Genomic DNA, 13,359 nt, shown 5'->3' on the forward strand with positions numbered 1-13,359 from the left:
ACTGTAGGAGACTGCTGCATTAAAGGGTATACGACAGTTTACAGATCTTTGGGAATGGCTTCAGACCTGGTTCTGGAAGTTAAGGAATAAGAAATAATGCTGACAATCAAGTTGGGAAGATGGAGTTTTGAGGACAGCAATCTACCATCTTTGGGCATGAACTCTACCAATTTGCACCAAGGAACAAATCAAGGGTCACTGCAAAACCACAACTATTTCTGTCTCTGGAAACTGCATGTAGTTATTGTAACTGCCACTATACTTGTGCATAGGACATTGAAAAGCCTCTACTTCTTTTCCTGTTCAGTGTGGTCTAGGCATACCTAACTGGAAGGCCAATGTGCTATGCTTATGCCCCAGCAACATAGGGATGACCCAATGCAAAGATCTTGCTTTGCTCTCTCCAAAAGGTGAAAATGTTTCTGATATATAAAAAGATTCTTGGGACCAGCAAATGGCATAATGGTTATGTTGCTGGACTATCATGTAGTTGACGCTGGTTCAAGTCTCAGAATCGGCAGCTTAAAACTCATGCCAGATATGTATATGTGTATATCCAAGATCCTGAGAGGAAAATGGAGAAGAAGTAATTAAAGCATGGTAGTCCTCCCCAGAGGAGGTGATTTCTTGTTTTCTGTTTCTCCGTCTTTCTCTCTGGTGAGTACCCATACCCTATAGCAAAATCTCTAAAAATTATTTTAAAAAATGAAATAAAAGGAAGGCTCTTTTTTCTGCATGGTCAAAAATATTGATGTCACTCAAATTCTGGCATTTCCTTGAATAATTGCAATTTGGTGGATGAGCTACTTAATAAAACCTTCACATTAGTCTGCTGTCTTACTGCATTTCTTAATAGCACCTCATTTTCCTCTTATTTATTTCCTGGCTTATAAGATAAATTCAACCTACTTATAATAGATGACATCATTTCACATGCTATTCATAGGAGTACATAGTGACAATTCATTTTCATGTTATGTATTCAAATTGTGCTTAGTTATGATGTATGATATTATTTTGACAACAATCTAATAAGGTAGCCAGGGAGGGCATTATTAGCCCCCATTGTTAAATTTAACTCCATTTAGTTTTTATTTTAATTTATTTTTTATTTGTTACAGGGTACATGCCCTCACCAGAAAGAGATGGAAAGAAAGGAAGAGGAGGAGGAAATTTCCAGTGAGGTGTGGTCATTCTGCAATCCCTTCCCTTCCCTTTCTTTATCCTCTTGGGATTTGAAACATGCACACACATGTGCCCAGCATGTTTTTCAACCCACTGGGTCATGATTCAAACCACAGTTGGCCATGGGGACCCAGCTGCTTTAATTATCAGGCCATTGGGTTGGCCCAGCTCTTTTTTATAATAAGGAAACTCATAGGGTACGCCAATACCATCTGAGTGGCAGAGGATATTAAACCCATCAGACTTCTGACTGCATTGACTGATGGATCAAGCACATCACCTCCACAGGTGGCATGTGAATTGATAATTTAAGATGAACTTTTCTTTCAATTCATTGGAGTTGCTTGAGAAAGGCAGAATAAAGATGACTGAAAAAGTGAGAGTATAAGGTTTTTACTGTCATGATCTGTGCTCCAAACCAATACTTCTTAGCTTGGAGGGTGCCCTTCATGCTTGGGTGTGAAGAATGGTGCTCCTTCAGTTCTCCAGGCTATTGGGGTCTGTGACATAGCCTTAGGTGGATGAATAACACACACTTCCCCCTTGCTCTGATGTGAAAATACTTGCTAGCTATTCCTTTAACCAATCTAATGTGGAGGCTCTCACTCATTTATTTATTTGACACTTATCAAAGGCTCATTCCCTAAGTGGTGCCAGATGTGATAACAAAAAGGACAACCCCCCCCCCCAAATAAAACCCTCAACGCCTGCTGGTGGGTAGTTTGTTGTTCACTAGGGGACAGGCAGAGGAGCAAACTCACCATGCAAAGGCATGCAGAAACTGTATTACAGATGAAGAGCAGGTGGAAGGTGGGTAGAGCTTACAGATCAGGCAAGGAAGTGCCACTTCATGCAGGGCCTTCTAGATTATAAAGGGTCTTCCATGCAAAAGCCACATTCTCTAATCCTATAAAAATATGTAGAGAACAAGAGCTTTTATAGTCTGCTTTCAGTAGAAGAGCTAATGGTTTAAAAGTCTACTCAGTGGTTCCAATGAGGATACCCAAAACAGCTAGTACATATTAAGCATTGTCTATGTGGTAACTGCTGTCCTAAGTATAGCTATTCCATAATTTCACCCTCCTAAGGACTATATGAGATAAATATTGTTCTAAGTTTACAAAGGAGGAAATTGAAACATAGAGCTCTTTCCATAGGTTATGTGGTTATGTAAATGTGGGGTTTTAACACACACAGCTCATTTCCCAAAGTTTTGTTTTTAGACACAATAATACACTCTAGTTACAAAATTCTGCTCAAGAACTCTTCATCATGAGACCATATGAGGAATTTGTGTAAGTAATGTTATTTTGAATTATTTGGAAATATTACTCATGCTGCAGAATCATCAGATTTAGTAACATTATAATAAATTTACCCAATAAGAAAGCACATGTTCTTGCCTCCTGAAAAAATTTTTTCCATTATGCCATATAACCACTTTGATTTTTAATTTTTAACCTGCAAACCAAAGATGATAATATCATGCTCTTAAACAAGGTGATTTATGGGCAAGTAGCAGTACATAGCTTGGAATGTAATATGCACAACTGAATCTGACCAAACAAAGTAAAGTATTTGCAACAATCTCACAATGTAGGGTGATGGATTTGTACTGAGCATGATTTGGAAAACAGTGGAGCATATGCTATCAACTCATTTAACTTCAAGTGCATTTATTCATTCTTTCACCCAATATACTTGCTTTGAGCTACTTTGTTTCTGACCTGGATTCTGGAGACACAGTGTTAAACACTACAAGGTCCTTGTCTTCAGTGGCATTTCAGGTTCATGGAAGAGTCATGGAACCATCAGACACAGACATAAGCAGAAATCATAACTCAATATGCCAAACGTATGGATTGTAAAATGGCAATCTCATTTAAGGGGACTCAATCTAACTTCATGGGAAGAATTCACAGAAAAGAGGGTGCCTCCTGACCTTGGCAGCAAAACCTTAGTTTAAAAAGTTGGAATTGATTACTAAAAGAGCAATATTCTAACCTTTCCTTTATGCTCATAGGAAGGGTCTTTAAAAGTTTCTTGGAAAATGCATAGTATGAAAATGCATGTAGGGACCAGCAGTTAGCGCAATGGCTATGTTGCTGGACTCCCATGTAGCCGACTGCTGTTTGAGTCCCAGACCCGGTGGCTTGAGCTCACACTGGGTGTGTGTGTGTGCATGCCCAAGATCCTGAGAGGAGAATAGAGGAGAAGGGATTGCAGCATGGCCATCCCCCCTGGGGGGTGATTTCTCACTTTCTATCTCTCTGTCTCTCTCTGTCTTTCCGGCGAGTGCACACACCCTGTAGCAAAAACCTCTCAAAAAAAAAAAAAAAAAAAGGAAAGAAAATGCATGTAGTCCATGCATTTTTGCACCAAAATGAACTTGTGCTTTAATTCTACATTTTCCATGAACTTTAGGAAGTCACCTCATACATTAACCAGGCAAGTTAGAAGAACCACATCTATTTCTTACTTTTTTCTCACTCTGTTCATGTTTGCCAGACTCATTTCCATAATATCAAAGCAGAAGTCCCATGCATCTTCGACAAAGCTGCCATCATTCCTGGAATATAGTTATTTGTTCCCAGCAGCCAATGTAAAGACAGTGAGGCCCCTGAATGAGCATAGAAAGTATAACACAAATGTTGTGAGAGTTTCCCTAAATTATCTTCTGCAAACCATTGCGGGACACATTTTGGAAAGATGCATAAGAGAAAAAGCAAACAAAAAAGCCCCCTAATCAATGTATCCCATTTAAAAATTTATAGCTCAAAGAGTGCTCCTATGAAAGCATGTACTAGTCTGTTACCAAAAGCATTATTTCAGAAATACATTAAAAAAATTAGAAAAGAGATCATAAAAGTATCTTCTTATCCCAGTTTGTGGAGGTACAGCCATTGGATAGTATTTCCCAAAATGATCTTAAGTTCATAAAAATGCATAGTTATCTACAAGAGGCCATTTTTGTATTGAGAAGAAATATTTTAATTAAGTTCTCATTTTACTATTTCTAACCCATAGGTTACTATGTCTTAAGTTCCGATTACTTCCTAAGCTTTGCCTTGAACTCTCGGAGCAATTTTTGTGTGAATTCCCCAAAATAACAATTGTTTTCATTTTTACACTTATGTCTGGAGTTCCAAATTGCTCTTATCTAGCCTCCTCAATTTTCCTATTTTTTAAACCCAAAACGCATCCTAGCCCTCTCATGAAGATTTATCCAGATCCCTTGTTGTTGTGCCTCAGACTGTGGGTTCTGTTGTGGAGGAAGAAGAGATGTCGTGGTCTTCTTTGTCAGGACATGAGAGGGCTATTGGAAGGGACAAACCGAAATCTTAAGAGTTATACACTACAAATGTTTACTTTTTCTAGTGTCACATCATAGTATCACAGCTGTGCTGAATAGAAACTTGCCAGCAACATGGGCAAAATAAAAGAGAACTCTGGGTCTTGCACTAGCACTTTTATGCTTTATCCAGAAAGGTGCACACACCACTGTGCTTGGAACTGACTGGTTAGGACTAGACTCATGGTCCCTCCCAACTACAAGACAAATAAGAAGTGCAACCTACCAAATGTGCCTAGAATATAGAGACCCATAAATATTTGGTGAACTACACTAATGTACTAGTGATAATCCTTCAGATTGGGGCTTAACTGGGAGCTTTGGCACTTACTAATGTCATGTCTGGCTCTGGGCAAGTGGCTTAATTGCTTCACTGCTTTATGCCTCAGCTTCCTCTTTAGTAGCATTAGAGAATCCTTTATTCTCCAATGGTTTCTGATAAGCAATTATTGACTATATAACTCATCTGACATATCTAATTTGCTGCTACTCTTTGGTGCTAGGTAATGTGATGAGTGTATGTGATTTTCCTCTTAAGAATATAAGCTTCTTCTGTTGAACAGAGTTCTTCTAACATTAAAGGAGTACTAGATAGAAACTAGAATACTGATCAAATTGTCAACAGAACTGGCAAGTGGAATTTGACCCTGTAATTCTTGTCCATTAAGAGGAAAAAGAAAACTTAAGGCAATTGTGTTTAGTCTCAGGACTGTTTGGAACGCATTTCTTTTCTTTTCTTTCTTTTTTTTTTAATAGCCAGAGGGCATGGGAATTTGCAGAGAGATACAGAGAGCTGAAAAGAGATGGAGAAGCAGACAGCTAGAGAGAGAGGAAGGAAGTGCCTCTCGATGGGGCATAATAGTGCAGCAATCCCCTCTCCTACATTTATTTATCCTGTTGAGATTTGGGACATACAAGCATACATGCCTGACATAACTTTCAATCTTCCCAAGGCAGAATTCAAACCGCAGTAAACGATATGGGATCTGGCTTCTTTAACCACTAGGCTACAGGGCCAAGATAGAAATTGAATTTTTTGTCTCAGAAAAACTTGTCTTATCAATATCTCATAAAATGTCTGCTATAATTCAACATTTTGAAAGACTATTTCCTTTAGTTCATTCTTATCAATGAAATAATGATATATGTGTCAATGAATGACACTCGGTTCAATGGATTTAGTGATCATGTTCCAATTTCTGCTCGGTCATTTTTAATCGACACCTTAGTTGCATCTGTTGCTAAGGAACAGAATAAAGCTGTAGTTATGCACTGTTTGTCATCATATCAATAAGCATTACTAGCAATCAGGGTAAAGAATTGCACAGCCTCCTGTTATTTTTCCTTAAGCATAAAGCAGTCAGTTGGCTTCAAGTCAGAGTTGGGCAAACTATTCATTTTAATATTGTTGATTTAGGCCCACCTGAAGTGATGGTCTTGCCTACCTACAGTAAAACTGGCATCATTAAATGTATCTCTCATAGTGAATCTTTCTGTAGATATTCAGGCTTTTGTGTGCCATGAGCTCAATAATTTCGAAAGCATCAATAGGCTGAGTCACCAATAGCCATTGTTAATTGAAGCTGCTTTCTCACTTATTTGCAATTTCTCATCTGTGTAATTCAGACAATGTATATTCTTTAATCAGATGTAAAATTTTATTGCACTTCCTGAGACTATTGACTATGGAGCTTTAATTTAAAATATATTATGATATTTTTTCCATTAAACTTATCTAACAATCTTTGTATATTAAAATATTTTAAACTGTAGGTGAAATTAGTCTACTTTAGTAACAGTGTATTTTGGATCATGTCCAATTAACCATTGCCCTTGGACCAAGAGGATTGTGTCCTGGTTGTTTATTGGAATGGTAACCCAATAGTGATAAATAGGCAAAGTTTGTTTTCATGCTTATTTCTCCTCCACAGTCAGCATTGAATCATTGTTCACAGGAGAAAGAGACCATGATGGTGCTGCTGAAAACTAGGAATTGTGATGAGATGATGATGAGATGAGCTCCATCTTAGCTTGGTTTCCTTTTGGCCTCCTATGCAAACTTTCTTTTTATCATTTTTTTTAGAGATTTTCGTTAATCTGGGTGCATGTGCTTGCTAGAGAGACAGAGAGAAACAGAGAGACAGAAAGTGAGAAATGTCCCCCCAGAAGATATGGCCATGCCACAATCCCTTCTCCTCCATTCTCCTCTCAGGATTTTTGGCATTCACTCACAAATGCCCAGCATATTTCAAGCCACTGGGTCCAGGACTGGAACCACAGTCAACTACATGGGAGTCCAGTGATGTAACCATTATGCCATCACCTGGTTCTTTATGCAATCTTTTTAAGCTACTCACAACTACAAGGACACTTCAAAAGTTCATAGAAAAGTGGAAATAAAAATATTAGCTTATGCCAGTGGAAGAAAATTGAAATTCGTGCACAGTATTTTCATAATAAGCATTTTCCATGAACATTTTGAAGGCCCTTCCAATCTATATATTTAAAAAATTTTGTATTTATTGTTTTTAATTGACAGATAAAACTGTATATATTTTTTAAATATAGGATCATGTGTTTTAGACAAGGTCTTGCTAAGCATTACGATCCTGCATCAACTTCCTGAGCATCTGGAGCTACAGTTGTGTCTCACTGAGGTAGACTTTTTAAGGTAGAGCAGGAATTGAACTCAGGCATCCTTTGTTACCTTGGCCCACTTAGCAGCAGCAATTAGCACACGCTATCATGGCTGAGCTATGACTATACTTAGTTCCTCAGACTCTTCAGGCTATTCTGTCTTTGCCGTGCTGTTTGCCCTGCTAGAAATGGCTGGCCCCCTTTTCCTCTTCTTACTAATACTGAGTCATCAAAGTTGCAAAACTCAGCTCTAGCAGCAGCTTTTTCAGGAAGTCTTCACTGAACTCATTCAACTTCCCAGCTCCATGTTCTAACAGACAGCTCAGGAGACAGTACCTAGCAACCATTTATGTGTCTGTTTGCTTCACTACAATGCTAGAACCAGTCTCATGACTTCTTTAACTCTTCAGCATCAGTCTCAGTATTTAGTAAATTCATGTTGAATGAATAAATACTTGTTGAGTGAGTAGGTGAATATCACAGAACCATGGCTTTATTTATATACTGTATCTACAGAAAATATTAACTACTAGCATACATGGAACGTCCATGTATATCTGTTGTAAAGCATTTAAGGTGTGTTAACAGTCTATGAAATGGTTGTTATTCCAGTTCATAGTTGAGACTGAAGCACTTTAACATGTCCGGTGTCTCATACCAGCAAATGGTGAAAATAGCATTCAAGTCTAGAGAGATTAACACCAAAGCAGCAAGTAAAAAAACCATAACATTTTCTTTCATTCTGTGAAATTCTAATGGCCAATGAAGAAAACAAACTGAAAACAAAATTCCTCCTTCCCTCACTTCTTTATTCCTAATGTCTGTTCTTTTTTTAGCTCATGTAGAAAATAAAGTCCTAACATGTTTCTGTATTTATTGTAGCTTTAGTAATTTCAGCTTGTAAATTTGCTTTGAAAGGCCTACTGTTTAAATATTAATCAAAGCAATAGAACCTTCCAAGCAAATGCTGTCAGAGAAAGATCAACATGACTTAGATTTTTACTTGCCAACAAGTTAAAAATAAGATTACAGTAGCTCCTTACCTCCTGGAGATGTGTTGGTCACTAAAGCCCATCACAGGATTCAAAAGAAAATTTTGACACTCAGTTTTGAAGGAGAGATACATAAAAATCATTAAATTGAAAAAACGAATACCTTCTTTATTAAAAGATTTACAAAAAAAGAATCCTTTAACAATGCACTCCCACAATTGTTTTGAAATACAATTTCCCCACGTTTACCTAAATGTATTTAATGGATACAATTCAGTATGATCTTTCTAAGGATATTCTTTATCTCTTTTTCTGAGACTTGCAACATTTAATAAAATAAACTGTGATCAAAAAGCCTCTATTAAATTGAGAAAATTTAAATTTTTTATATTCATTAAAAAAACACTTTTGAAAATACAAATATTCATTGATTCACTCATACTTTCCCCAGCTAATTGCACAATATGTAAACATGTTATTTAGTAGCTCACTTTACTAGTTATAACATTCAGGCTATTTTGGATAGGATAGGATACTTATACTGTCTTTTGTTCCTTTCCTCATCCGTAAAATAGAAATATGACTTAGATTGCAAAATTAAATATTTTTATCAGTGCCCATTCAGAAAAAAAATTAACATTATTGTTATTATTTTTTTTTATGTTTTATAATAGGGCACATGCCGTCGAGAGAGAGAGAGAGACAGAAACTGAGCGAGTGAAAGTGAGAAATCATCTCTTAGTGTGAATGGCCATGCTGCAATCTCCTCTCCTCTATTCTCCTCTTGGGATTTTGAGCATGCGCCCTCATGTGCCCAGCATGATTTCCAATTCTTTGGGTCCAGGACTTGAACCACAATCAGTTATGAAGGAGTTCAGAGCCTTATGCCATTATACCATTATGCCAACAATTGCTGGCCCCAATGGCTATTATTCTTATTCCTAGCTTCAGGCAAAGTGTTTTGTAAACAAATCAGCATTTGAAAAATGACAAGCATCTTCTAATGTGTCAGTTCTCTTCATTGAATACAGGTATGTATAAATCTTTGCAGGTTGCCATAAAAGAGTATTGCAGGCTGGAAGACTGAACAGAGTTTATTTTCTCATAGCTCTGGAAGTCCACAATTGAGGTTCCAATAGAGTTAGATTCTGGTAAGGTCTCTCTTCCCGGTTTGCAGATGGTCATCTTCTCACTGGATCCTCACATGACCTTTCCTCTGTGGATGCACATTCCTGATGTCCCGTCTTCTGTGTATAGTCCTATTAGTCTAGGGTCTCACTTTTCTGGCTTAATTTGATCTTAATTACCTTCTTAAAGCATTATCTTCAAATACAGTCACATTTTGTGTTAAGGTTTCAACTTAGGAATACTGGGGAACATAGTTCAATCATTGCAAGGTAGAACATTATTTGGAGATGTCCTGAAAGTCCAAATTTGAAAACCTTTATATAAAGCCTGCATCAAATTACCCTCCTGTTCACCCCACTGGAGAGTTTTAAGAGGTTACCTGATTTCCACATTAAATGAATGACTTGTACTGTAGTTTTGAGTTCCCTCTCACTAATGTGCTTTCCTTCCTTCAACGCAGTATCAGCAGAGACATCCACGGTGTTTTCTGGAGCTTTGATTTTATTTTTGTGGGAAGATGGGGGAGCTCAGTAAGGGATTCAGAAACTGAGGGAACAGGGAACAGTGGAACATTTGTCTGGGCATGTCCTCAGCCTCAAGCATGTCAGGAATGTTGCTGGAATGGCATTGCCCTTAGTGGAATGGTTCCAGCAGTACATATCAGTCCTTCACTTGGGTAAGTGTGAAATTCCTAAGGTTTTAAAAATAACAGAATGATGTAATAGCCTCTCATTCTAACAAATTGACTCTCACCCACAATTCTAATAAATAAGATTTGTATAATGGTGACATTTTAAATTGAGACTGAAGAGTCTCCAACCAGAACACAGTAATGACTAATTTCACATTGTGCAAAATAACCCATTTGTCAGTGAAAACTTAACTCCTGGGCTGAGATTCTCATCGTCCCTTTTATGATAACTGCCCAGAGTCTTTGTTTAGTTATGATACCAATTTGTTATTTCATGTAATATTAGCAACTCATCACATAAAACGAATAGTGAGCTAATTTTCTGAAAGTCTACAAGTAAATACTGAATTATGTTTAACACCTTATAATAATGTATTTCAGAAAACATTCTGCTTCCCTTCTTAAGTTTGGCAATATTCAGAACAGTTTCCACCATATGCTTGTGTGAAGCCTCAAATGAAACTATTATTTTATTTAATATGGTTAGAAATTCTACTTTCATTTTAAGTAGTATTACAGTCTGGATAAACTAAGTAATCCATTGGCCTTAATGGTATCTTATAGCTACTAGTGTTTTAAGTAAACTATATAAAAACATTGATTGTTATTTGGAGGAAGTCCTTGGCTGCCTACATAAATACTGAAAGAAATGCTCTATTAAAGAATTCCATTAGGTCAACATTCCAAAAGGAAAGTGAAAATGTCTAAGATAAAGATGCTGGTTAATAATAGACAAATATTACTACATAGAAATTTAATTAATGCAAATACAGTGCTCAAGCGTTATTATTGGTTGCTAGTTCTTTGATTTTAAACTTTGCCAAAGGACACTGTTCTCACCAGAGAGAAGGAAAATGAAAAGGCATCCCCATGGGGAATTCCCACAGGGAATGATCACACTAATCCCTTATCATCCATTTCTCTCTCCTTTCAAGATTTTGGTCATACCCACACATACTTTATGTGTCTTTCAATCTGCTGGGTCTGCAGGATCCAACCACCTCAACCATCAGGCCATGAGCTGGCCCGATTGGTTGCTAGCTTTGAATATTTCTTATAATCTGACTATTCACACTATGGGTCCTCTGCCTTTCCTTCATTTTCAAAATCCGAAGGACCCAAGTAAACAGCAGACAATAGTACTGGAGGATGGTCTATGTGCACAATTCTGGCAGCTGAGTTTCCTGGCTGAGCCTTGGAGAAGATGAACTTAACATCTATCTCCAATGAAAGAAGAGTAGGTCATAAGGGGAGGGACTGTGTGTAAGAAAATTTGAGCAAATTCTAGTGTGATTCTACCCATGTGCAATTTGGTCTCTCACTGTAGTCTTCATTCTCTTTTGCTCACATTTAAATAACAACAAACCCAGCAGCTACTGTGAACTTCTATGGCTGTTCCTGGCATGCTTACTGGTCTCTTTGCTTTTCAGCACCTCTACCCAATAATTGGGTCTTTGTTCCAGCCTCCTCTTTAAAACTACCTTTTCCAAAAGAATCACTCACATCACCCCACCATTGAGAATCAGTGTCTTATGACACAGCAGATGGAAAATAATACATAGACTTTATGATGGTGTTTGAAAAGAAAAAAAGAAAACTAAAGTAATTAAAACAAGGATGACCAAGCAGGGGGATTGTCTGGCTTTGGAAAGCGATCAGCAGTTGGCAATTGTTAGAAAATGACTCAGCTGTCTGCCTACCTTTCAAAATGTTCAGGTGAACTGGAGAAAGATTCAACAGTAAGACTTATTCACACAGGCATGCCTGGATCAGCCAAGTCCCCTCAGCACACAGGAAGGCAAATATCCATGATTGCATCAGGCAAATCCTACCTTTTCCGGGTCGGAATGCCATCCATTTAAACTTTTTACAAGAAGGTAAATCTGTCCATGTATATTCAAACATTTATTTCTACATATTTCTTCATTCATTCATTATGGGTTTATTTCTTTCATTTATTAAATGCCTGTAATGTGACTTGTGTCAAGTGAGCCATTTAATGAAGATCTGGGAATATTTATACTGACTTTCAGATGTATAAATAGAGGCCTAGGAGAGTTAAATAATTTTCTCCAAGTCATGCTGCTGGTTTCTGATAGAGAAGAAACTAGATTTAATAACTATTTGTACTTTTCCCATTAAATTCTCACTTAGACTTTTTTGTTATAATTTTCTATTATTAAGAAATAGGCAAGAATGTTGCCTGTCTTGCATGTAGAATGTACCATTCACACAGGTTCAATGCCTGAGACTGAAAATAACTAGGAAGAGGAATGGAAGCCAACGGGGTCTTTGATGACATCACCATGCTTTCTGCCAATCCTGGGACGTGAACCTTTAGTCCCTTTTCATGCAAGATGATCGCATGTCTTTATTTTTCATTTAAATCAATAGTCTGAAATTATCTTATTGCAATAAAACTTTCCTGACAGATTGACTAAAATAATAAAAAACAATAGCTTAATGACAGGAGAACATAAAATAAAATATTAAAGAAAAAAACATTCCAAAAATAAACTTATGCTCAACATATTTCCAGTTTGTAAGAGTTAGGTGAGAAGAGGCTCTGTTTTCACTTTATATAGTGTGATTTACTGGCAGAAACTCTGGGAGACCCTTACAATAAAAATTGTTCCCTTCATGTGAGTACAGGTACTTTCAAAAAAGTGTTGTAGAGAGAGAATAGTGGCTATCTTTCAATGAGGCTATGTAACACAGGCTGTGCCTAGGAGAATATCACATGATAAGACTGGCTTGGGTTTCTAACTTCTCACTAGGAAAGAAGTGTTGCAAGATGAAATTCCATTGCATTTCTCATATTAAAAATAGTTTGTAGACATCCATTTCTAAGGATACCAGTATAAACTCATAAATTTTAGGTTTGCTCCATAAAAAGTATTTATAGATACAAAATAAGATACAACATTGTATGTAAATATGTTATCTATTGCTACTAATGAGAGCTTACCTTTGTCAAGCATTTAACTGTATTCTAAGGACTGTGCTAAGTGCTTTCCATGTATTACTCTGCTAGAGCCTCACATCCTTGGAAGACAGGATTCTTATGATCTCCTTTCTATCTATGAAGAACTTGTGGTTTGGAGTAGTGAGACAACTGATTTAATGCTGTCAAACTACTAAATAGAATTGCCAGGATTCGAACATGGACAAGGTGACTTAACCTCTAGGCCCCACTGTCAATTATAACTCTCGTCTGACTTGTAAGCATTTTGAATTTCTTATACACCAAATAGGCAGTTTCTCTGAATATCAGTGGCTGTGTACTTGCAAGTAGTGTTGCTAAAACCTGAAGAACTAGTTTATTTTATCATTGAGAAAAGGTAAAGAACACTTTGATGGTGATTGTGATGAGA

This window comes from Tupaia chinensis, unplaced genomic scaffold, assembly GCF_000334495.1.
Source record: "Tupaia chinensis unplaced genomic scaffold, TupChi_1.0 Scaffold000277_1, whole genome shotgun sequence".
In the NCBI taxonomy this organism is placed as follows: domain Eukaryota; kingdom Metazoa; phylum Chordata; class Mammalia; order Scandentia; family Tupaiidae; genus Tupaia; species Tupaia belangeri.